Source organism: Salvelinus fontinalis, chromosome 21, assembly GCF_029448725.1.
Source record: "Salvelinus fontinalis isolate EN_2023a chromosome 21, ASM2944872v1, whole genome shotgun sequence".
Lineage (NCBI taxonomy): Eukaryota > Metazoa > Chordata > Actinopteri > Salmoniformes > Salmonidae > Salvelinus > Salvelinus fontinalis.
The window spans coordinates 36,821,483-36,845,756 of record NC_074685.1 but is presented as its reverse complement, the minus strand read 5'-3'; the positions used below and the strand labels follow the sequence as shown (position 1 = coordinate 36,845,756).

The window sequence follows — 24,274 nt, the reverse complement described above, 5'->3', positions numbered from 1 at the left end:
CCCGACGTACAGTTCTTGTGTTGACGTTGCTTCGAGGCAGTTTGGAACTCAGTAGTGAGTGTTGCAACCGAGGACAGACAATTTTTACGAGCTTCAGCACTCGGCAGTCAGCTTCTGTGAGCTTGTGTGGCCTACCACTTGGGCAGAAAGTTGACTGACTGACTTGTTGGAAAGGTGGCATCCTATGACGGTGCAGCATCGAAAGTCACTGAACTCTTCAGTAAGGCCATTCTACTGCTAATGTTTGTCCATGGAGATTGCATGGCTGTGTGGTCGATTTTATACAATTTTATAAATTGCCGAATTCACAAATTTTAAGGAGAGTCCACATACTTTTGTATAAATAGTGTACTTCATAATTTTCCAATGTGAAAAACAAGAGCGTACAACAAAGGACAGATGAAATGAATGAGGCGTTCAACCACCAAAACACATATTCATCAAATCTAGAAAGATTGAGAATACAAAGCACACTATAAAATAGTTGTTATAAAAATCTTATGTACAGCTTCGTTCACACTTACAAGACAGTTGCTTTTAACCCAGCAAGTTGTAGTTCCGACTTCCACTGGAATGCCATTTTCATTTCAGTGATGCAGATATTTCAGTACGCTGCCCAAAAACTAGGAGTCATTTCATTCTGAGGCCTTTGAGGCTGTAAACCATCACCTCTAATTCATCCCTAGCTTCTCAAACGAGCAAACTAAGAAACAGTAGTACTAAACACAGTAGTTACTTGGTCTGCAACACCCATCGGACGAAACCAGCAGACTCCCTGTTCCTCATCTGAAAAGAGAAGAAATACAGGAACATAGCATGAATGAAGGGGACTAAACTGAAATGGAAAGAGAGGAGAGAAAGAAAAATGACAGTAACTTTAGCATGAACTGAAATGGAGGAATGTGAATCAGTGAAATATGGCCGTTAACACATCCTCAGACCTGAAAACCAGGCCTCTGAGCCCTGTATAATATTTTGTGGCTTTTCAGAGCAGAACAGCAACCTGTGATGATCCACAGGAGCCCATTTGGCTGCCCAGTGAGGTGCAAATTATTTTTATCATCACCCATTCACAGCCAAACTAGTGCCACCTCTGATAATACCTGCCCCTCTCAAAGGCATTAGCAAAGGTACCTGCTCGACCACTCCTTTTGTTATCAACACAAACCATGTCTGGGTGATATGAATTGAGACAATTGTGCTTTTATTCGATTTTTTATTTAACTAGGCAAGTCAAATAAGAACAAATTCTTATTTCCAATGACGGCCTACCCCGGGCTAAAACCTATCCAATCTGAGCCAATTGTGCGCCGCCCTATGGGACTCCCAATCACGGCCGGTTATGATACAAACCAGGGTCTGTAGAGACGCCACTAGCACTGAGATGCAGTGCCTTAGACCGCTGCGCCACTCAGGAACATTTAAGTAAGGAGGCCTAAGCAGATATATCATTGAGGTTATACTGGCTAGCTAATGTTTAAATGTGAATTATGCCATTTTTAGGTTACAATCAGCAAACAGCAGGCTACAATAGGAATGCCATAAATGAAATGGAGAGCACAGTTCTTCAACTGATGCCAGTTGCACCACAAGGTCTGTCTCTCTTATCTGAGCCTCAAAAGCACAAGCCAGTGTGTTTTTGGAGAGAATTTTTTAAAACTTCTATCAGTGTCATAAAGTGTCTTCTTACCACAGTCCTCATGGAACACCTGAGGGAAACAGTGCAGGACCCCAAATCCACACCTGCAGTATGAGCAGCCATTCTGCATTCACTCTCCATGGGGAATGATACCACAGCACCCGCAGGGACAGGGAGCAGAGCAGAGCAGAGAGATACATGTCAAAACAGGCTAGATACATCACTTTAGACTTCAAATATGCGTTTCCTCCACAGTCAAACAGGCCTAGAAATATTGGGATATGAATTATTGGGAAATTAAATTACCCGACGCGTTCGTCGTATTCACAGCTCCGGCCGATGACGTGCGGCGGGCATGCGCAAAAGCTTCCCAAAATACAGGCGCCACCATTTTTACAACAGTTTCGCCTCTGCTTTGGACCTTGGGGAAAAGAGAAAGACATAGGGTAGAAGTTTAATATGGATGTTGTGAGTGTTGTATTTACACTCAGGCTTTAGCCCCGCGGTGCGTTCAGCAGGGCACAGCGTTGTACAACGTTCAGGTAGAAATATAGCATGTAGAACAGACATACCTCTCTGACATGTAGAATAAGGAATCATGTTGGTTCTATTCATGACATTTCTATCTGCAACGTTTCACAACATTTGCCTACTGAAGATGGCCCTGGAGACACTGTCCAGAATGCTGGCCAGCAGACAACACAGTTTTAACACATTCCTCCAGAACCATGTTTTCAATGACAGAGCGATAACAGCTGAGGAAACAGCTTGACTGAGGCTTAGGCTATGTTGTTTTGGTGAATTAAGACAAACAAACAAACAAACAAACAAATGATGCAGGGTAGACGAATGTGTGGTAAAGAGGGAAAAGAAATTGTATTACAAATCCGAATAAATTCACCCAAAGTCGAACTCAAATTCACTGCAGTGAGTTTCTGGAGGCCATGTAGGTTGATAACAGTAATGTTACGCAATTAATGTCCAACTTACTTCCAGTGAGGCCGATGAAGGGTAAGACCAAGCCCGCATCACAATGTTTTCTGTCCCACAGCAGGAGAGTTCATCTCTTTGAACTGGTTCAGGTAATTAGCGTCCTGCTGGATCGTATTCCCAGAGTCTACCGTTCTGGTCAATACCTCTATGGTTTTGGTGCATTCAGATCCTTCACAGCCTTGGATAAGAGAGAAACATAGAAAAATATAAAATGGCTAATATTTAGGTATAAGGTGTAAACAGTTTCAGATGAGCAAACTAGGGCCAAGGGCCAGATGCAAATTGTTAACAAAATATTGACATAGGCCTACCTGATCCAATTGGAATTGCAACAGCTGCCGGCAAGAAAACCCTAAAATGCATTAGGGGATCATTTATTTTATTTTATGTTGAAATAAATATAGGCTACAGACATTTCTGAACTTAAAACAAATGTGACAAAAAATCAATCTGTACACATAGCCTAACCAAAAAGTTGACAAACTAATTTTGTTCTCTCTGAGTTTGCCAATAATTCAAGCTCACATGCAGAATGCTCCTTTTAGGCCTATTGCAACAGGCTAAAGTAAACATTCAGTTAACACGTGATACAGGCAGTTAACCCACTGTTCCTAGGCCTTCATTGAAAGTAAGAATTTGTTCTTAACCGACTTGCCTAGTTAAACAATGGTAAAAAATAAAAAAATACTGCTCCTCTCTTCTGTTCCAAGTCCACAAGCTCTGTATTCCAGAGGATGCAATACTCTCTGGAGAAAGGCATCCATCCAACATTGTGGCGACCCTCCCCAAAGGCTGCACGCTCAAACCCCTGATGGCTTTTTTGCACATATTTGCCCAGCCTTCTCCAGTGAGGTCACACCCACCTCCGGAATCTCGACATGCCATTCATGGAGCGCTCCTCTGTGAAGGTAAAGTTCGAAGCTTTGCTTTTTATAATGGAGAACTGTGATTTTGTATTGTGACAATGTAACAATGCAGTATACCGAGGTCACACGCAAGGTTGTGGGCAAGAAAATACGATTCTAGCATCTTTGGTCTGCACAACAAAAACATCATAATTGTTTCTCTACATCCACAGAGGAAATTGGCTTCTAAATGCCACATTACTTGTGCATGGGTGAAAATGGTGGTCTGACCTCCTCAGTCAATGTATTCTGGCATAGGCAAACCTACCTACAGTGCATTCGGAAAGTATCGCCGACCAGGTGGTTGGTGTGTTCACAGGTATATTAAATCCCTCACTATCCCAGTCTGTTGTCCCCACATGCTTCAAGATGGCCACCATTGTCCCTGTACCTCAGAAAGCAAAGGTAATTGAACTAAACTTCTATCGTTCCGTAGCACACACCTCTGTCATCATGAAGTGCTTGGAGAGACTAGTCAAGGATCATATCACCTCCACCTTACCTGCCACCGTAGACCCACTTCAATTTGCTTACCGCCCCAATAGATCCACAGACAATGCAATCGCCCGCACACTGCCCTGTCCAATCTGGACAAGAGGCATACCTATGTAAGAATGCTGTTCATTGACTATAGCTCAGCATTCAACACCATAGTACCCTCCAAGCATATCATTAAGCTCGAGGACCTGGGTCTGAACCCCGCTCTGTGCAACTGGGTCCTGGACTTCCTGATGGGTCATCCCCAGATGGTGAAGGTAGGAAACAACACCTCCTCTTCGCTGATCCTCAACACTGGGGCTCAGCCCCATCCTGTACTACCTGTTCACCCGTGACTGCGTAGCCTAGCACACCTCCAACTCAATCATCAAGTTTGCAGATGACACTACAGTAGTCGGCTTGATCTCTGCCTCTAACCCTATTATGGGGGCTGAGTCACTGGCTTACTGGTGCTCTTCCATGTTGTCCCTAGGAGGGGTGCGTCACTTGAGTGGGTTGAGTCACTGATGTGATCTTCCTGTCCGGGTTGACGCCCCCCTCGGGTTCGTGCCGTGGGGGAGATCTTCGTGGGCTATACTCGTCCTTGTGTCTGGGTAGTAAGTTGGTGGTTTGAAGATATCCCTCTAGTGGTGTGGGGGCTGTGCTTTAGCAAAGTGGGTGGGGTTATATCCTGCCTGATTGGCCCTGTCCGGGGGTATCGTGTCTCCCGACCCCTCCTTTCTCAGCCTCCTGTATTTATGCTGCAATAGTTTGTGTCGGGGGGCTAGGGTCAGTCTGTTATATCTGGAGTATTTCTCCTATCTTATCCGGTGTCCTGTGTGAATTTAAGTATGCTCCTTCTAACTCTCTCTTTCTCTCTTTTCTGTCTTCTCTCAGAGGACCAGAGCCCTAGGACCATGCCCCAAGACTACCTGACCGGATGACTCCTTGCTGTCCCCAGTCCACCTGGTCGTCCTGCTGCTCCAGTTTCAACTGGTCTGCCTGTGTCTATGGAGCCCTGACCTGTTCACCGGACGTGCTACCTTGTCCCGGACCTGCTGTTTTCTCTCTCTACTGCACCTGTTGTCTCTAACTCTGAATGATCAGCTATGAAAGGCCAATTGACATTTACTTCTGAGGTGCTGACCTGTTGCACCCTCTACAACCACTGTGATTATTATTATTTGACCCTGCTGGTCATCTATGAACGTTTGAAAATCTTGGCCATGTACTGTTATAATCTCCAACTGGCACAGCCAGAAGAGGACAGGCCGCCCCCCAAAACCCTGGTTCCTCTCTAGGTTTCTTTCTAGGTTCCTGCCTTTATAGGGAGGTTTTACTAGCCACCGTGCTTCTACATCTGCATTGCTTGCTGTTTGGGGTTTTAGGCTGGGTTTCTGTATAGCACTTTGTGACATCGGCTGATGTAAATAGGGCTTTATAAACACATTTGATTGAAATTTGATTGATTACCAACATAAGATGAGACAGCCTATAGGGAGGAGGTGAGGGCTCTGGGAGTGTGGTGCCAGGAAAATAACATCTCACTCAACGTCAACAAAACGAAGGAGATGATCGTGGACTTCAGGAAACAGCAGAGGGCGCACCCCCATATCCACTTCGATGGGACCACAGTGGAGAAGGTGGAAAGCTTCAAGTTTCTCGGCTTACACATCACTGACTAACTGAAATAGTTCACCCACACAGACAGTGTGGTGAAGAAGGCGCAACAGCGCCTCTTCAATCTTGGGAGGCTAAAGAAATGTGGCTTAACACCTAAAACCCTCACAAACCTTACAGATTCACAATTGAGAGCATCCTGTTGGGCTGTAGCACCACCTGGTGTGGCAACTGCACCGCCCACAACCGCAAAACTCTCCAGAGGGTGGTGCGGTCTGCCCAACGCATTACCAGGGGCAAACCTCCAATCCTCCTAGACACCTACAGCACCCGATGCCATAGGAAGGCCAAAAAGATCATCAACCACTCGAGCCACTGCCTGTTCACCCTGTTATCATCCAGAAGGCGAGGTCAGTACAGGTGCATCAAAGCTGGGACCAAGAGTGAAAAACAGCTTCGATCTCAAGGCCACCAGACTGATAAACAGCCATGACTAGCACATTAGAGGCAGCTGCCTATATACATAGATTAGGAATCACTGGTCACTTTTAGAAATGCATCAGTAGCCACTTGAATAATGTTCCCGTATCTAGCATTACTCATCTCACATGTATAAACCGTACACAACACTATTCTAAGATATCTTAGTCACTTTTAAATTGTGTTTACATATTGCATTCCCCATTTCATATGTACATATATACTGTATTGTATTCTATACTACACCACTGACTGTTAAACAGCCATCTCCAGCACATCAGAGGCTGCTGCCGATAGACATAGATCAGGAATCACTGGCCACTTTAAGGAAATTAAACACTAGCCACTTTATTAATAATGTCTCTGTATCTTGCATTACTCATCTCATATGTATAAACTGTACTCCATGCTATTCTACGGTATCTTAGTCACTTTAATTGTTTGCAAATATTGCAGCACCCATCTCATATGCATATACTATACTCTATACTATGCCACTGTATCTTAGCCCAATGCCGCTCGGACGTATATGTATATGAACTCCTTTTTCCAGGACCCTGTCTTTCAAAGATAATTCATAAAAATCCAAATAACTTCACAGATCTTCATTGTAAAGGTTAAACCCTGTTTCCCATGCTTCTTCAATGAACCATAAACAATTAATGAACATGCACCTGTGGAACGGTTGTTAAAACTTCTTCAGGATAGGGTCCTTTTTTCTGAATTTCCGCCTGACTGACATGCCCAAAGTAAACTGCCTGTTACTCAGGCCCAGAAGCCAGGATATGCTTATAATTGGCTCAGGCCCAGAAGCCAGGATATGCTTATAATTGGTACCATTGGATAGAAAACACTTTAAAGTTTGTAGAAATGTTAAAATAATGTATGAATCTATAACACAATAGATATGGTAGAAGAAAATCCAAAGAAAAAACAACCAGATTATTTTTTTGAAAGCCAATGTTCTTCCAATGGAATGCATAGGGTCATATCCAAATCCAGCTCCCAGATTGCAATTCCAATGGCTTCCACTAGATGTCAACAGTCTTTGGTCAAGGTTTCAGGTTTGTTTCTTCCCAAACGAGGAAGAATTTGGAGTTTTGGTAATCAGAGTTGGAGTCAGAGTTGGAAATCAGTCTGTGCGCGCACCTGCTAATTTTGCTTCCCTATTAAACATACTTCTTTCCGTATGACATATTATAGTTTAACCTGTTTGGGCTGCAGGGGCAGTATTGAGTAGCCGGATAAAAGGTGCCCATTTCAAACGGCCTCGTACTCAATTCTTGCTCGTACAATATGCATATTATTATTAATATTGGATAGAAAACACTCTCTAGTTTCTAAAACCGTTTGAATTATATCTGTGAGTAAAACAGAACTCATTCTGCAGCAAACTTCCTGAAAGGAAGTGGAAAATCTGAAATCGATGCTCTGTTCCAGGGCCTGCCTATTAATGTCCTTGATATTTATTAGTATAGATGCACTTCATACGTCTTCCACTAGATGTCGACAGGCAGTGAGAGAAGAAATGGAGTGTGTAACTTGATCTGTGGTCGAATAAAAGCTCTCGGCATGACGTGTCACCAGTTTCCTGTTTTCTGGAGAGCGTGTGACGGGACCTGGATTTGCCTTCTGATAACCTGTCGTTATGGACGACTAATATCTCCGGCTTTGATTTTATTTGATACATGTGACAATATCATTGTAAAGTATGTTTTTTCAATATAGTTTTATTAGATTATTGAAATTTATTCGGGACGTTAGGCGTGTTGCGTTGTGTGCCTTTGTTCAGGAAGGAGAGCTTAGCACCACTTTGCTAGCTTTCCGTGCTAATTGACTGGAGAAGAGGACATTCCTAAATCCAAACAACGATTGTTCCCGACAAAGGACCCCTTGTACAATATTCTGATGAAAGATCATCAAAAGTAGGACCCATTTTATGATGCTATTTCATATATCTGTCGAACATGTTGTACTAGTCGTTTGCGCCCAGATTTTGGGTACTCTCTCGCTATACCTAAGCTGGATGTCGTAATGAAGTTATTTTTTAGAATTCTAACACAGCGATTGCATTAAGAACTAGTGTATCTATCATTTCCTATACAATATGTATTTTTTTGTAACGTTTATGCATAGTTATTTGGTCAGAATAGTTGAGTGCCATAAAAATATCCGCACATTCTGTGAAAAAGATGCTACGTTAGCACAATGTATAACCACTGATTTCAGCTCTAAATATGCACATTTTCGAACAAATCATAAGTGTATGTATAACTGATGTTATAGGACTGTCATCTGATGAAGCTTATCAACGCTAGTCAAAAATTATATATCTTTTGCTGGTTTATTCGCTATCGCTAACGTGCCTATTGCTATCACTAACGTGCCTTCCTGAATGAATGCGGTAGTGTGGTAGGCTATTGTAGTAAGCTAATATAATGCTATATTGTGTTTTCACTGTAAAACACTTAAAAAATCGGAAATATTGTCTGGATTCACAAGATGTTTGTCTTTAATTTGCTATACACCATCGATTTTTCAGAAATGTTTTATGATGAGTATTTAGGTATTTGACGTTGGTGTCCGTAATTACTCTGGCTGCTTCGGTCCTATTTGTGACGGTAGCTGTGATGGTAGCTGCAATGTAAAACTGATTTATAGCTCAAATATGCACATTTTTTGAACAAAACATAGATTTATTGTATAACATGTTATAAGACTGTCATCTGATGAAGTTGTTTCTTGGTTAGTTTGGTTGGTTCTTGGTTAGTTAGGTTGGCTTTGTGCATGCTACCTGTGCTGTGAAAAATGTCTGTCCTTTTTTGTATTTGGTGGTGAGCTAACATAAATATATGTGGTGTTTTCGCTGTAAAACATTTTAAAAATCGGACATGTTGGCTGGATTCACAAGATGTTTATCTTTCATATGCTGTATTGGACTTGTTAATGTGTGAAAGTTAAATATTTCTAAAAAATATATTTTCAATTTCGCGCCCTGCACTTGAAGTGGCTGTTGTCATATTGTGCCCGGCTTCGGGCTTGCAGCCAGAAGAAGTTAATTACATTTTAGGGTACCTGAGGATTAAATAGAAATGTATTTTGACTTGCTTGAACAAAGTTTAGCAGTAGATCATTAAGACACTAACAGCTTACAGACAGTAGGCAATTAAGGTCACAGTTATGAAAACCTAGGACATTAAGAAGGAGGTCTTTCTACTGACTCTGAAAAACACCAAAAGAAAGATGCCCAGGGTCCCTGGTAATCTGTGTGAAGGTGCCTTAGGCATGCTGCAAGGAGGCATGAGGACTGCAGATGTGGCCAGGGCAATAAATTGCAATGTCCGTGCTGTGAGACGCATAAGACAGCGCTACAGGGAGACAGGACGGACAGCTGATTGTCCTCGCAGTGGCAGACCACGTGTAACAACACCTGCACAGGATCGGTACATCCGAACATCACACCTGTGGGACAGATACAGGATGGCCACAACAACTGCCCGAGTTACACCAAGAACGCACAATCCCTCCATCAGTGCTCAGACTGTCCGCAATAGGCTGAGAGAGGCTGGACTGAGTGCTTGTAGGCCTGTTGTAAGGCAGGTCCTCACCAGACATCACCAACAACAACGTTGCCTATGGGAACAAATCCACCGTCGCTGGACCAGACAAGACTGACAAAAAGTGCTCTTCACTGATGAGTCGCAATTTTGTCTCACCAGGGGTGATGGTCGAATTTGCGTTTATTATTGAAGGAATGAGCGTTACACCGAGTCTGTACTCTGGAGCGGGATCGGTTTGGAGGTGGAGGGTCCGTCATGGTCTGGGTTGGTGTGTCACAGCATCATCGGACTGAGCTTGTTGTCATTGCAGGCAATCTCAACGCTGTGTGTTACAGGGAAGACATCCTCCCCCCTCATGTGGTACCCTTCCTGCAGGCTCGTCCTGACATGACCCTCCAGCATGACAATGCCACCAGCCATACGGCTCGTTCTGTGCGTGATTTCCTGCAAGACAGGAATGTCAGTGTTCTGCCATGGCCAGCAAAGAGCCCGAATCTCAATCCCATTGAGGTACGTCTGGGACCTGTTGGATCGGAGGGTGAGGACTAGGGCCATTCCCCCCATAAATGTCCGGGAACTTGCAGGTGCCTTGGTGGAAGAGTGGGGCGACATCTCAAAGCAAGAACTGGCAAATCTGGTGCAGTCTATGAGGACGAGATGCACTGCAGTACTTAATGCAGCTGGTGGCCACACTGACTGTTACTTTTGATTTTGACCCCCCCCCCCCTTTGTTCAGGGACACATTATTCAATTTCTGTTATTCACATGTCTGTGGAACTTGTTCAGTTTATGTCTCAGTTGTTTGATAAGCTTGCGTCAGTGATACTCATCAGTGATATTCATATCTGTGATACTATCAAGAGCAGTGTGCGGTTTCCTTTTTCCTTCCTCTTGGTCAACAGTTTCTATGTACCTGCAAAAAATTATTGCTCAGATGTGCGAGTGCCTTTTGAATTATGTCTCAGTTGTTGAATCCTGTTATGTTCATACAAATATTTACACATGTTAAGTTTGCTGAAAATAAACGCAGTTGACAGTGAGAGGAAGTTTCTTTTTTGCTGAGTTTATATTCTTAATCCATTCCTTACTTAGATTTACGTGTATTTGGGAATATGTTGTGAAACTGTCAGATATTACATGTTAGATATTACTGCACTGTCAGAGCTAGAAGCACAAGTATTTCGCTACACCTGCAATAACATTTGCTAAACACGTGTATGTGACCGTTCTGCGTTAGCATCGAATATCCCCCGTGATATGCAACTTTTCAGGGAAGTTAGGAACCAATATACACAGGCAGTTAGGAAAGCAAAGCCTAGCTTTTTCAGGCAGAAATTTTCATCCTGTAGCACAAACTCAAAAAAGTTCTGGGACACTGTAAAGTTAATGGAGAATAAGAGCACCTCCTCCCAGCTGCCCCCTGCACTGAGGCTAGGAAACACTGTCACTACCGATAAATCCACTATAATTGAGAATTTCATAAAGTATTTTCCTATGGCTGGCCATGCTTTCCACCTGGCTACCCCTACCCCGATCAACAGCCCTGTACCCCCCACAGCAACTCGCCCAAGCCCCCCCCATTTCTCCTTCACCCAAATCCAGATAACTGATGTTCTGAAAGAGCTGCAAAATCTTGACCCCTACAAATCAGCCGGGCTAGACAATCTGGACCCTCTATTTCTAAAATTATCTACCGAAATTGTTGCAACCCCTATTACTAGACTGTTCAACCTCTCTTCCGTATCGTCTGAGATTCCCAAAGATTGGAAAGCTGCTGTGGTCATCCCCTTCTTCAAAGGGGGAGACACTAGACCCAAACTGCTATAGACCTATATCTATCATACCTGTCAACGTCGTGTGTATAGGTGGCAGGGAAGTCAGGCGCAGGAGAGTAAACGAAGTGTATATGGAGACTTTTAATCAATGTCCATGACATGCTCCAAACACGAGAAAATATACATACATCAAATAAAATGGGTACGAGGACCCGTCGCACACCTATACACTAATAAAACAACACTTGACATACAACAATCTCTGACAAACACATGAAGGGAAACAGAGGGTTAAATACACAACAGGTAATGAATGGGATTGACAACAGGTGTGTGGGAAGACAAGACAAAACCAATGGAAAATGAAAAATGGATCGATGATGGCTAGAAGACCGGTGAAGTCGACCGCCGAACACCGCCCGGACAAGGAGAGGCAACGACTTCGGCAGAAGTCGTGACATTACCCCCCCCCTGACGCGCGGCTCCAGCAGCGCGTCGACACCGGCCTCGGGGACGACCCGGAGGGCGAGGTGCAGGGCGATCCGGATGGAGGCGGTGGAATTCTTTTAACATGGAAGGATCTAAAACGTCCTCCACCGGAACCCAGCATCTCTCCTCCGGCCCGTACCCCTCCCAGTCCACGAGGTACTGAAGGCCCCTCGCCCGACGTCTCGAATCCAAAATGGATCGAATAGAGTACGCCGGGACCCCCTCGATGTCTAGAGGAGGCGGAGGAACTTCACGCACTTCAGCCTCCTGGAGCGGGCCAGCCACCACCGGCCTGAGGAGAGACACATGGAACGAGGGGTTAATACGGTAATTAGTGGGCAGTTGTAATCTATAACATACCTCGTTCACTCTCCTCAGGACTTTAAACGGCCCCACAAACCGCGGACACAGCTTCCGGCAGAGCAGGCGGAGGGGCAGGTTTCGGGTCGAGAGCCAGACCCTGTCCCCTGGTACGAACACCGGGGCCTCACTGCGGCGACGGTCTGCGCCAATTTTCTGGCGCCTTATGGCACGCTGAAGGTGGACGTGGGCTGCCTCCCAAGTTTCCTCAGCGTGCCGAAACCAATTGTCCACCGCAGGAGCTTCGGTCTGACTCTGATGCCAAGGAGCCAGAACCGGCTGATACCCTAATACACATTGAAAAGGGTAAGGTTAGTGGAGGAGTGACGTAGCGAGTTCTGGGCTATCTCTGCCCAGGGCACGAACTTCGCCCACTCCCCTGGCCGGTCCTGGCAATAGGACCGCAGAAACCTGCCCACATCCTGGTTAACTCTCTCCACCTGCCCATTACTCTCGGGGTGAAAACCTGAGGTAAGACTAACCGAGATCCCCAGACGTTCCATGAACGCCTTCCAGACCCTTGACGTGAACTGGGGACCCCGATCAGACACTATATCCTCAGGCACCCCATAATGCCGGAAAACATGTGTAAACAGAGCCTCCGCAGTTTGTAAGGCCGTAGGGAGACCGGGCAAAGGGAGAAGACGACAGGACTTAGAGAACCGATCCACAACGACCAGGATCGTGGTGTAACCCTGTGAAGGTGGAAGATCAGTCACAAAATCCACTGACAGGTGCGACCACGGCCGTTGAGGAACGGGTAAAGGTAGAAGCTTACCTCTAGGCAGGTGTCTAGGAGCCTTGCACTGGGCGCACACCGAACAGGAGGAAACATAAATCCTCACGTCCTTTGCTAAAGTGGGCCACCAGTACCTCCCATCAAGACAGCGCATCGTCCGACCTTTCCCAGGATGACCAGAGGAGGGTGATGTGTGAGCCCAATAGATCAATCGGTCGCGGACAGCAGACGGAACGTACAGACGACCAGCTGGACACTCAGGAGGAGAGGGCTCTGCACGTGACGCCCGCTCATTGTCCGCGTCCAGCTCCCACACTACTGGCGTCACCAAACACGACTCTGGGAGTATGGGAGTGGGATTCATGGGCCGCTCCTCTGTGTCATACAGCCGAGACAATGCGTCTGCCTTGACGTTCTGGGAGCCTGGTCTGTAAGTAAGCGTAAACACAAAACGAGTGAAAAACATGGCCCACCTTGCCTGGCGAGGATTTAGTCTCTTCGCCTGCCGGATGTACTCCAGATTGCGGTGGTCAGTCCAGATGAGAAAAGGGTGATTAGCCCCCTCAAGCCAATGCCTCCACACCTTCAAGGCTTTTACGACAGCTAACAGCTCTCGGTCCCCCACATCATAGTTACGCTCCGCCGGGCTGAGCTTCTTCGAAAAGAAAGCACAGGGGCGAAGCTTCGGTGGCACACCCGAACGCTGAGAGAGCACTGCTCCTATCCCAGCTTCGGATGCGTCCACCTCTACTATGAATGGCAAAGAGGGATCCGGATGAGCCAACACAGGCGCCGAGGTAAACAGAGCCTTCAGTTTACCAAAAGCCCTATTCGCCTCGGCCGACCACTGCAAGCGCACCGGTCCCCCCTTTAGCAGTGAGGTAATGGGAGCTGCAACCTGACCAAAACCCCGGATAAATCTCCGGTAGTAATTGGCAAACCCTAAAAAACGCTGCACCTCCTTTACCGTGGTTGGAGTCGGCCAATTACGCACGGCTGTAATGCGGTCGCTCTCCATTTCCACTCCTGAAGTGGAAATCTGATGCCCTAGGAAGGAGATGGATTGTTGGAAGAACAAGCATTTCTCAGCCTTGACATATAAATCATGCTCCAACAGGCGACCAAGCACCCTGCACACCAAGGACATATGCTCAGCGCGTGTAGCAGAGTATATCAAAATATCATCGATATACACCACTACACCCTGCCCGTTCAGGTCCCTGAAGATCTCATCTACAAACGATTGGAAGACTGATGGAGCATTCATCAACCCATATGGCATGACCAGGTACTCATAATGACCTGAGGTGGTGCTAAATGCCGTCTTCCACTCATCACCCCTCCTAATACGCACCAGATTGTACGCACTCCTGAGATCCAATTTTGTGAAGAAGCGGGCCCCGCGCATTGACTCCATTACTGTATTGATCAAAGGTAGCGGGTAACTATATTTTACCGTGATTTTATTAAGGTCTCGATAATCAATGCACGGGCGTAAACCGCCATCCTTCTTCTTCACAAAAAAGAAACTCGAAGAGGCGGGTGAAATGGATGGCTGAATGAACCCCTGACGCAGGGATTCAGAGATATAATTATCCATAGCCACTGTCTCCGCTTGCGACAGAGGATACACGTGACTCCTGGGATATGCAGCGTCTACCAGGAGATCTATCGCACAATCCCCCTGTCGATGGGGTGGTAATTGAGTCGCCTTCTTTTTACAGAAGGCGAGTGCCAAATCGGCATATTCTGGGGGAATGCGCACGGTGGAAACCTGGTCTGGACTTTCCACCGTAGTAGCACCAACGGAAACCCCTACACACCTACCTGAGCACTCTCGCGACCACCCCGTGAGAGCCCTCTGTGGCCAAGAAACAGTGGGGTTATGAGTAGTTAACCAGGGTAGGCCTAACACCACAGAATACGCAGGGGAATCAATAAGGAAAAGACTAATCTTCTCCTTGTGACCCTCCTGCGTTATCATAGACAAAGGTGCAGTGACCTCCCTGATAAACCCTGACCCTATTGGTCGACTATCTAAGGCATGAATAGGGAAAGGCATATCCACAGAAACAACAGGAATCCCTAAACTATGAGCAAAATTTTTATTAATGAAATTCCCAGCCGCGCCTGAATCTACTAGCGCCTTATACTGGGAATGCAGGGAAAAATCCGGAAAAGTGACAGAGACAAACATAAGTGCAGCAGAGGGCTCTGGATGAGTATGGTGCCTACTCACCTGGGGTGATGCCAGAGTGCCCTGCCTGCCTTCTCTATTCCCAGAGGAACCAACCCGGCACCGATCAGCAGTGTGATCTCTGCGATCATAGATGGTGCTCGAGCAGGTACCCCCTCCGGTCTCCCTGCGCACCATCCCTCCCAATTCCATAGGTTCGGGAGAGAGAGTGCGGGAGGATGGAACAACCAGACCCCGATCTAGACGTCCCCGAGTAGCCAGCATGTTGTCCAGCCTGATGGACATATCCACCAGCTGGTCGAAGTTGAGGGTGGTGTCTCTACAGGCCAGCTCCCGACGGACGTCCTCGCGTAGACTACAACGGTAGTGGTCGATCAGGGCCCTGTCGCTCCATCCAGCGCCGGCAGCCAAAGTCCTAAACTCCAAAGCGAACTCCTGAGCACTCCTCGTCCCCTGCCTCAGATGATAGAGGAGCTCACCTGCTGCTCTGCCTTCGGATGGGTGGTCGAATACCTTCCGGAAATGGCAGATGAGCTCCTCAAAATGGTCCAACGCCTTATCCTCTCCACACACAGCGTTGGCCCACTCCAGGGCTTTCCCGGTAAGGCATGAGACGAGGGCGGAGCTTTTCTCACGGTCTGATGGTACTGGAGAGACCGTGGCTAGATACAAGTTCAGTTTTAGGAGAAAACCCTGGCAGCTGGCAGTATCTCCATTGTATCCCGTGGGTAGGGATAACTGGATCCTGTTCTGTTCCGGAGGAGAAAAAGCGTTCAAAGGAATTCCAGGTGGTGGTGGAGGTACTGGAAAAGCTCCCTGTCTCTCCCAGCGGTCCATACTCTGGACAATGCGATCCATGGCAGCGCACAGACTGTCAATCTCCTCCGCTTGTTCCATGACGCGTTCCTCAACCTCCATTAGCGAAGTGCCTCCTCCTGCTGACTTCATTTTTTAGGGTCAGAGATTCTGTCATCGTCGTGTGTATAGGTGGCAGGGAAGTCAGGCGCAGGAGAGTAAACGAAGTGTATATGGAGACTTTTAATCAATGTCCATGACATGCTCCAAACACGAGAAAATATACATACATCAAATAAAATGGGTACGAGGACCCGTCGCACACCTATACACTAATAAAACAACACTTGACATACAACAATCTCTGACAAACACATGAAGGGAAACAGAGAGTTAAATACACAACAGGTAATGAATGGGATTGACAACAGGTGTGTGGGAAGACAAGACAAAACCAATGGAAAATGAAAAATGGATCGATGATGGCTAGAAGACCGGTGAAGTCGACCGCCGAACACCGCCCGGACAAGGAGAGGCAACGACTTCAGCAGAAGTCGTGACAATACCCTGCATTTCTAAGGTCTTTGAAAGCCAAGTTAACAAACAGATTACCGACCATTTCGAATCCCACCATACATTCTCCGCTATGCAATCTGGTTTCAGAGCTGGTCATGGGTGCAGCTCAGCCACGCTCAAGGTCCTAAACGATATGATAACCACCATCGATAAGATACATTACTGTGCAGCCGTATTCATCGACCTGGCCAAGGCTTTCGACACTGTCAATCACCACATTCTTATCGGCAGACTCAACAGCCTTGGTTTCTCAAATAATTGCCTCTCCTGGTTCACCAACTATCTTCTCTGTTAGAGTTCAGTGTGTCAAATCGGACCTCTAGCAGTCTATATGGGGGTGCCACAGGGTTCAATTCTCGGGCCGACTCTCTTCTCTGTATGCATCATTGATGTCGCTCTTGCTGCTGGTGATTCTCTGATCCACCTCTACGCAGACGACACCATTCTGTATACCTTTGGCCCTTCTTTGGACACTGTGTTAACTAACCTTCAGACGAGCTTCAATGCCATACAACTCTCCTTGCGTGGCCTCCAACTGCTCTTAAATGCAAGTAAAAGTAAATGCATTCTATTCAACCGATCGATGCCTGCACCTGCCCGCCCGTCCAGCATCACTACTCTGTACGGTTCTGACTTAGAATATGTGGACAACTACAAATACCTAGGTGTCTGGTTAGACTCTAAACTCTCCTTCCAGACTCACATTAAGCATCTCCAATCCAAAATAAAATCTAGAATCGGCTTCCTATATCGCAACAAAGCATCCTTCACTCATGCTACTAAACACACCCTCATAAAACTGACCATCCTACCGACACTCGAATTCGGCGATGTCATCTATAAAATATCCTCCAACACTCCACTCAACAAATTGGATGCAGTCTATCACAGTGCCATACGTTTTGTCACCAAAGCCCCATATACTACCCACCACTGCGACCTGTATGCTCTCGTTGGCTGGCCCTCGCTTCATACTCGCCGCCAAACCCACTGGCTCCAGGTCATCTACAAGTCTCTGCTAGGTAAAGCCCCGCCTTATCTCAGCTCACTGGTCACCATAGCAGCACCCACCCGTAGCATGCGCTCCAGCAGGTATATCTCACTGGTCATCCCCAAAGCCAATTCTTCCTTTGGCCGCCTTTCCTTCCAGTTCTCTGCTCCCAATGACTGGAACAAACTGCAAAAATCCCTGAAGCTGGAGACTCATATCTCCCTCACTGGCTTTAAGCACCAGCTGTCAGAGCAGCTCACAGATCACTGCACCTGTACATAGCCCATCTGTAAATAGCCCATCCAACTACCTCATGTAAATAGCCCATCCAACTACCTCATCCCCATACTGTATTTATGTATTTATCTTGCTCCTTTGCACCCCAGTATCTCTACTTGCACATGAATCTTCTGCACATCTACCATTCCAGTGTTTAACTGCTATATTGTAATTACTTTGCCACCATGGCCTATTTATTGCCTTACCTCCCTTATCCTACCTCATTTGCACACACTGTATATAGACTTGTTCCACTGTATTATTGACTGTATGTTTGTTTTACTCCATGTGTAACTCTGTGTTATTCAATGTGTCGAACTGCTTTGCTTTATCTTGGCCAGGTCGCAGCTGTAAATGAGAACTTGTTCTCAACTGGCCTACCTGGTTAAATAAAGGTGAAATATATATTTTTAAGCAAAAATATTTGATTCGATTTTGATTTGAAAGTATTGAGACCCCTTGACTTTTTCTACACTTTGTTACGTTACAAACTTATTCTAAAATGGATTAAATGAAGAAAAAATTCTCATCAATCTACACACAATACCCCATAAAGACAAAGTGAAAACAACTTTTTTTAAATGTTTGCAAATGTATTAAAAATGTAAAAAAGAAATGCCTTATTTACATTCATAAGATTCAGATCCTTTGCTATGTGACTTGAAATTGAGCTCAGGTGCATCCTGTTTCCATTGATCATCCTTGAGATGTTGCTGCAACTTGATTATAGTCCACCTGTGGTAACTTCAATTGATTAAAAATTATTTGGAAAGGCACACACCTGTCTATATAAAATCCCACAGTTGACAGTGCATGTAATAGCAAAAACCAAGCCATAAGGTCGAAGTAATTGTCCGAAGAGCTCAGAGACAGGATTGTGTCGGGGCACAGATCTGGGGAAGGGTACCAAAACATGTCTGCAGCATTGAAGGTCCCCAAGAACACAGTGGCCTCCATCATTCTTAAATGAAAGAAATTTCGAACCACAAAAACTCTTTATAGAGCTGGCCACCTGGACAAACTGAGCAATCGGGGGAGAAGGTCCTTGGTCAGGGAGGTGACCAAGACCCCAATGGTCACTCTTACAGAGCTCCAGAGTTGTTCTGTGGAGATGTTACCTTCCAGAAGGACAACCATCTCTGCAGCACTTCACCAATCAGGCCTTTATGGTAGAGTGGCCAGACGGAAGCCACTCCTCAGTAAAAGGCACATGACAGCCCACTTGGAGTTTTCAAAAGGCACCTAAAGAATCTCAGACCATGAGAACCAAGATTTAACTATTTGGCCTATTTGCCAAGCGTTACACCTGGCACCATCCCTGCGGTGAAGCATGGTATTGGCAGCATCATGCTGTGGGGATGTTTTTCAGTGGCAGGGACCAGGAGACTAGTAAGGATCGAGGGAACAGAGCAAAGTACAGAGAGATCCTTGATGAAAACATGCTCCAGAGTGCTCAGGACCTTAGACTGGGGCGAAGGTTCACCTTCCAACAGGACAGCAATCCTAAGCATACAGCCAAGACAACGCAGGAGTGGCTTTGGGACTCGAGTGGCCCAGCCAGAGCCCGGACTTGAACCAAATCGAACATCTTTGGAGAGACCTGAAAATAGCTATCCCCAAATACTGGTGTGCCAAGTTTATAACGTCATACTCAAGAAGGCTCAATTTTGTAATCGCTGCCAAAGGTGCTTCAACAAGTACTTAGTAGGGTCTGAATACTTACAGAGGCAAGAAAAAGTATGTGAAGCCTTTGGAATTACCTGTATTTCTGTATAAATTGGTCATAAAATTGAATCTGATCTTTATTTAAGTCACAACAACAGACAAACACAGTCTGCTTAATCTAATAACACACAAACAATTATACATTTTCATGTCTTTATTGAACACGATGAGTAGACATTCACGGTGTAGGGTGAAAAAGTTTGTGAACTAACTGGTTGACCCTCCTTTGGCAGCAATAACCTTAACCAAGAGTTTTCTGTATTTGCGGATCAGACCTGCACAATGGCCAGGAGGAATTTTGGACCTTTCCTATTTACAGAACTGTTTCAGTCCAGCAATATTCTTAGGATGTCTGGTGTGAACTGCTCTCAAGGTCATGTCACAGCATCTCATTCGGGTTGAGGTCAGGACTCTGACTGGGCCACTTCACAGAAGGCATATTTTCTTCTGTTGAAGCCATTCTGTTGTTGATTTATTACCGTGTTTTGGGTCGCTGTCCTGTTGCATCACCCAACTTCTGTTGAGCCTTAATTGGCGAACAGATAGCCTTTCATTCTCCTGCAAAATGTCTTGATAAACATGGAAATTCCTTTTTCAGTCGATGACAGCAAGCTGTCCAGGCCGTGAGACAGCAGAGCAGCCCAAACCATGATGCTCCCTCCACCATACTTTACAGTTGGGATGAGGTTTTGATGTTGGTGTGCTGTGCTCCACACATATAGTGTTGTGTGTTCCTTCCTTCCAAACAACTCAACTTTAGTTTCGTCTGTCCACAGAATACTAAGCCAGTAGCGCTGTGGAACATCCAGGTGCTCTTTTGCAAACTTTTGCAAACTTGTTTGTTTGGACAGCAATGGCTTTTTCCAGGGTGTCCTCCCATGAACACCATTCTTGTTTAGTGTTTTACGTATCGTAGACTCGTCAAGAGATTTCTGTAAGTCTTTAGCTGACACTCTAGGATTCTTCTTAACCTCATTGAGCATTCTGCGCTGTGCTCTTAGAGTCATCTTTGCAGGACGTCCACTCCTAGGGAGAGTAGCAGCAGTGCTGAACTTTCTCCATTTATAGACAATTTGTCTTACCGTGGACTGATGAAGATCAAGGCTTTTAGAGACACTTTTGTAACCTTTTCCAGCTTTATGCAAGTCAACAATTCTTAATATACTGTAGGTCTTCTGAGATCTACTTTGTTCGAGGCATGGTTCACATCAGGCAATGCTTCATGTGAATAGCAAACTCACATTTTGTGAGTGTTTTTTATAGGGCAAGGCAGCTCTAAGCAACATCTCCAATCTCGTCTCATTGTTTGGACTCCTGAATCCAATTATATTTTGGAGAAGTCATTAGCCTAGGGGTTCACATACTTTTCCCAACCTACACTGTGAATGTTTAAATTATGCATTCAATATAGACAAGGAAAATACAATCATGTGTGTGTTATGAGTTTAAACACACTGTGTTTGTCTATTGTTGTGACTAATAGGACGATCGGATCACCTTTTTCGACCAATTTATGCAGATATCCAGGTATTTCCAAAGGGTTCGCACACTTTTTCTTGCAACTGTATGTAAATGTGATATTTCCACGTTTCATTTTTAATACATTTTTGCTTTGTCTTTATGGGGTATTGTGAGAGAAAAAAGAGAAAAAACAATTGAATCAGTTTTAGAATAAGGCTGTAACGTAACAAAATGTGGAAAAATTCAAGGGGTCTGAATACTTTCTGAATGCACTGTATATAACCTGCAATATGATATGACAGCCCAGTCAGTGGTTGCTGGATAGATAAATATTTCTGCACCAGTCAGAAACCGTTTCACCATATCCCCCCCATTTGAAAACTACTGAGAAACATTCAGTTGTGCTCAGTGTTTCAGACAGAATTGTGTTTATCTACACTCCTAAAAATAAATGTGCAAGTTGGAACCAAATAAAATTATTGAGAGAGATGCCATAGAGCAGGTATTCCCAAACTGGGTTGCACGTACCCCTGGGGGTACCATCGGGGGTACGCCAAATAAAAATGTGACTCACATTTATTTTCTTCACATTTTCAAAGGATATTTTTTAAGTACTGGACAGCTCTGTGACATCAAATGGACTTTGGTGGTCACGATGTGTTGGTATCTGTACTGATGGCGCAAAAGCCATGACAGTGAGACATGGTGGAGTGGTAACGCGCGTGCAAGCAGTTGCTCCTAACGCCACTTGGGTACACTGCTGCGTCTACCGAGAGGCTCGTGCTGCCAATTTAACGCCTGACAGCTTGAAATACTTTTTGGACACTACAGTGAAAATGGTTAACTTTGTTTTTAAGCAAGGCCCTTCTGTATGTTGGAAAGCTTTTATCAAGGGGCAAAGTATTGATGCGTTTAAAAAAAATTGAGAGACTGGCTTAAAGTTATATTTACTGACGATCATTTTCACTTGTCTGATCATTTTCACTTGTCTGACCGCTTGCATGATGACAAGTTTCTCACACGACTGGCCTATCTATGTGAATTTTTTTCTCGCCTGAATGATCTGAGTAGGATTACAGGGACTCTCCACAACTATATTCAATGTGCGGGACAAAATTGAGGCTATTATTAAGAAGTTGGAGCTCTTCTCTGTCTGTATTAATAAGGACAACACACAGGTCTTTCCATCACTGTATGATTTGTTGTGTGCAAATGAACTCAAGCTTACAGACAATGTCAAATGTGATATAGCGAAGCACCTGAGTGAGTTGGGTGTGCAATTACGCAGGTACGTTCCGAAACGGATGACACAAACAACTGGATTCATTATCCGTTTCATGCCCTGCCTCCAGTCCACTTACCAATATCTGTTCAAGAGAGCTTCATCGAAATTGCAACAAGCGGTTCTGTGAAAATTGAATTTAATCAGAAGCCACTGCCAGAATTCTGGAGTATCCTGCCTTGGCAAATCACGCTGTTAAGACACGGATGCCCTTTGCAAACACGTACCCATGTGAGAGTGGATTCTCGGCCCTCACTAGCATGACAACTAAATACAGGCACAGACTGTGTGTGGAAAGGGATTTAAGAATGAGGCTCTCTCCAATACAACCCAACATTGCAGAGTTACGTGCATCCTTTCAAGCACACCATTCTCATTAACCTGTGGTGAGTTATTCACAATGTTTGATGAACAAATAGTTTTTTAAATGTAAGACGGCTAAATAAAGAGCAAAATTATAGATTATTATTAGATTATTATTTGTGCCCTGGTCCTATAAGAGCTATTTGTCACATCCCCCGAGCCGGGTTGTGACAAAAACTCACACTCATTCTTATGTTTAATAAATGTATCATTTAGTGTGTGTGTGGCAGGCCTACAATGAAGTCAAAAAACAACATTTGAGAGTGCGCTGACCCTGGTGCTGGAGAGGGTACGCGGCTGGAGGTTGAATGTATGAAGGGGTACAGGACAATAACACGTTTGGGAACCACTGCCCTATGGCATTGCTCTCAAGAACCCTATTTGGTTCCAACTTAGTACCTTTATTTTTAAGAGTGTACATTATACGTGCTGGCTAAGCCGCTTTTCCAGGTGTGTTTCCATAGCAGTGGATCTAGTTCTTGCCAGGGAGGGAGGGATACTCTGCTTCCCCAGTGAGATGCTAAACATGATGCTGCCAGCGTGAAGTTTTCCCTAGGTACAGGCCTAGGATCAGCTTCCCCTTCCCAATCTTAATCTTCACCATAAGTGGGGACATTTTTAAACTGACAGTCTACTTTGTTTACTTTATTTCCACTTGTGGTGGTCACATAATTACCTCTCAATTTTCTTTCTTGTTGAGCTGTAGATGCCAATAAACCTGCCTTATCTTTATTTTGGACCATTTTGTCGTTTACATTGTGTGTATCCCAAATGGCACCCTATTCCTTTTTAGTGCACTACTTTTGTCCAGAGCCCTTTAGGAACTGGTCAAAAGTGGTGCACCATACCATTTTGGATTCAGTCATTGTGTGGTTGGTTTTGTAATTGCTATGTTAAAATTCCACCGGCATACAGTATCTTGTCTGAGAACATCTGCTTCTTGAACAGATATCTCGGTAAATAACAAGCAGAGTGAACTACTCAAACTGTTATGCAATTATTATCCTGGAGATAAGGTTATTGGTGTATGACTACCTGCTGTAAGGCTGGCTATTATCTGATGCAGCTCTCACACAGCCACTATTCCCCATTTAGTGTACAACCAGGTTGCTCAAGATCCACTGTGAAATTTGACGTCCGTCCAGGTAAGCAGGACGTCATTGGCCTCATTTATAACCCTTGCGTAAATTTAACACTAATTATCTGCAAGCGGCATTTATGAAAAGAATGCACACTCACAAATATAGAGATTTATACATTTGGCGCACGACATAAATACGCATGTTTCCCATTATAAATCAAACCTGTCATAAAACTCTGCACGGGTGAAGGAGCATTATAGCTCTGCCTGAAAAATATTCATCGTTCACCTTTGGTAACAATAATGCCATTATTTGTTGTATACTTTGGAAGTATTGGAATTAGGCCAAGATAGTATTATTTTATTTGATCTATTTAAGCCTTATTTTACAAGGTAAGTTCATTGATAACACCTTTTCATTTACAGCAACGACCTGTGGAATAGTTACGGGGGAGAGGAGGGGGTTGAGGCCCACTGAATTGCGAAA

The 24,274-nt window shown here is 45.0% G+C and overlaps 1 pseudogene; it reads right to left on the bottom strand.

Moving 5' to 3' along the window:
- Positions 1-690: 690 nt before the first annotated feature.
- LOC129818274 (cryptic protein-like) overlaps positions 691-24,274 on the bottom strand; it is a 51,520-nt pseudogene continuing 27,936 nt past the window's right edge.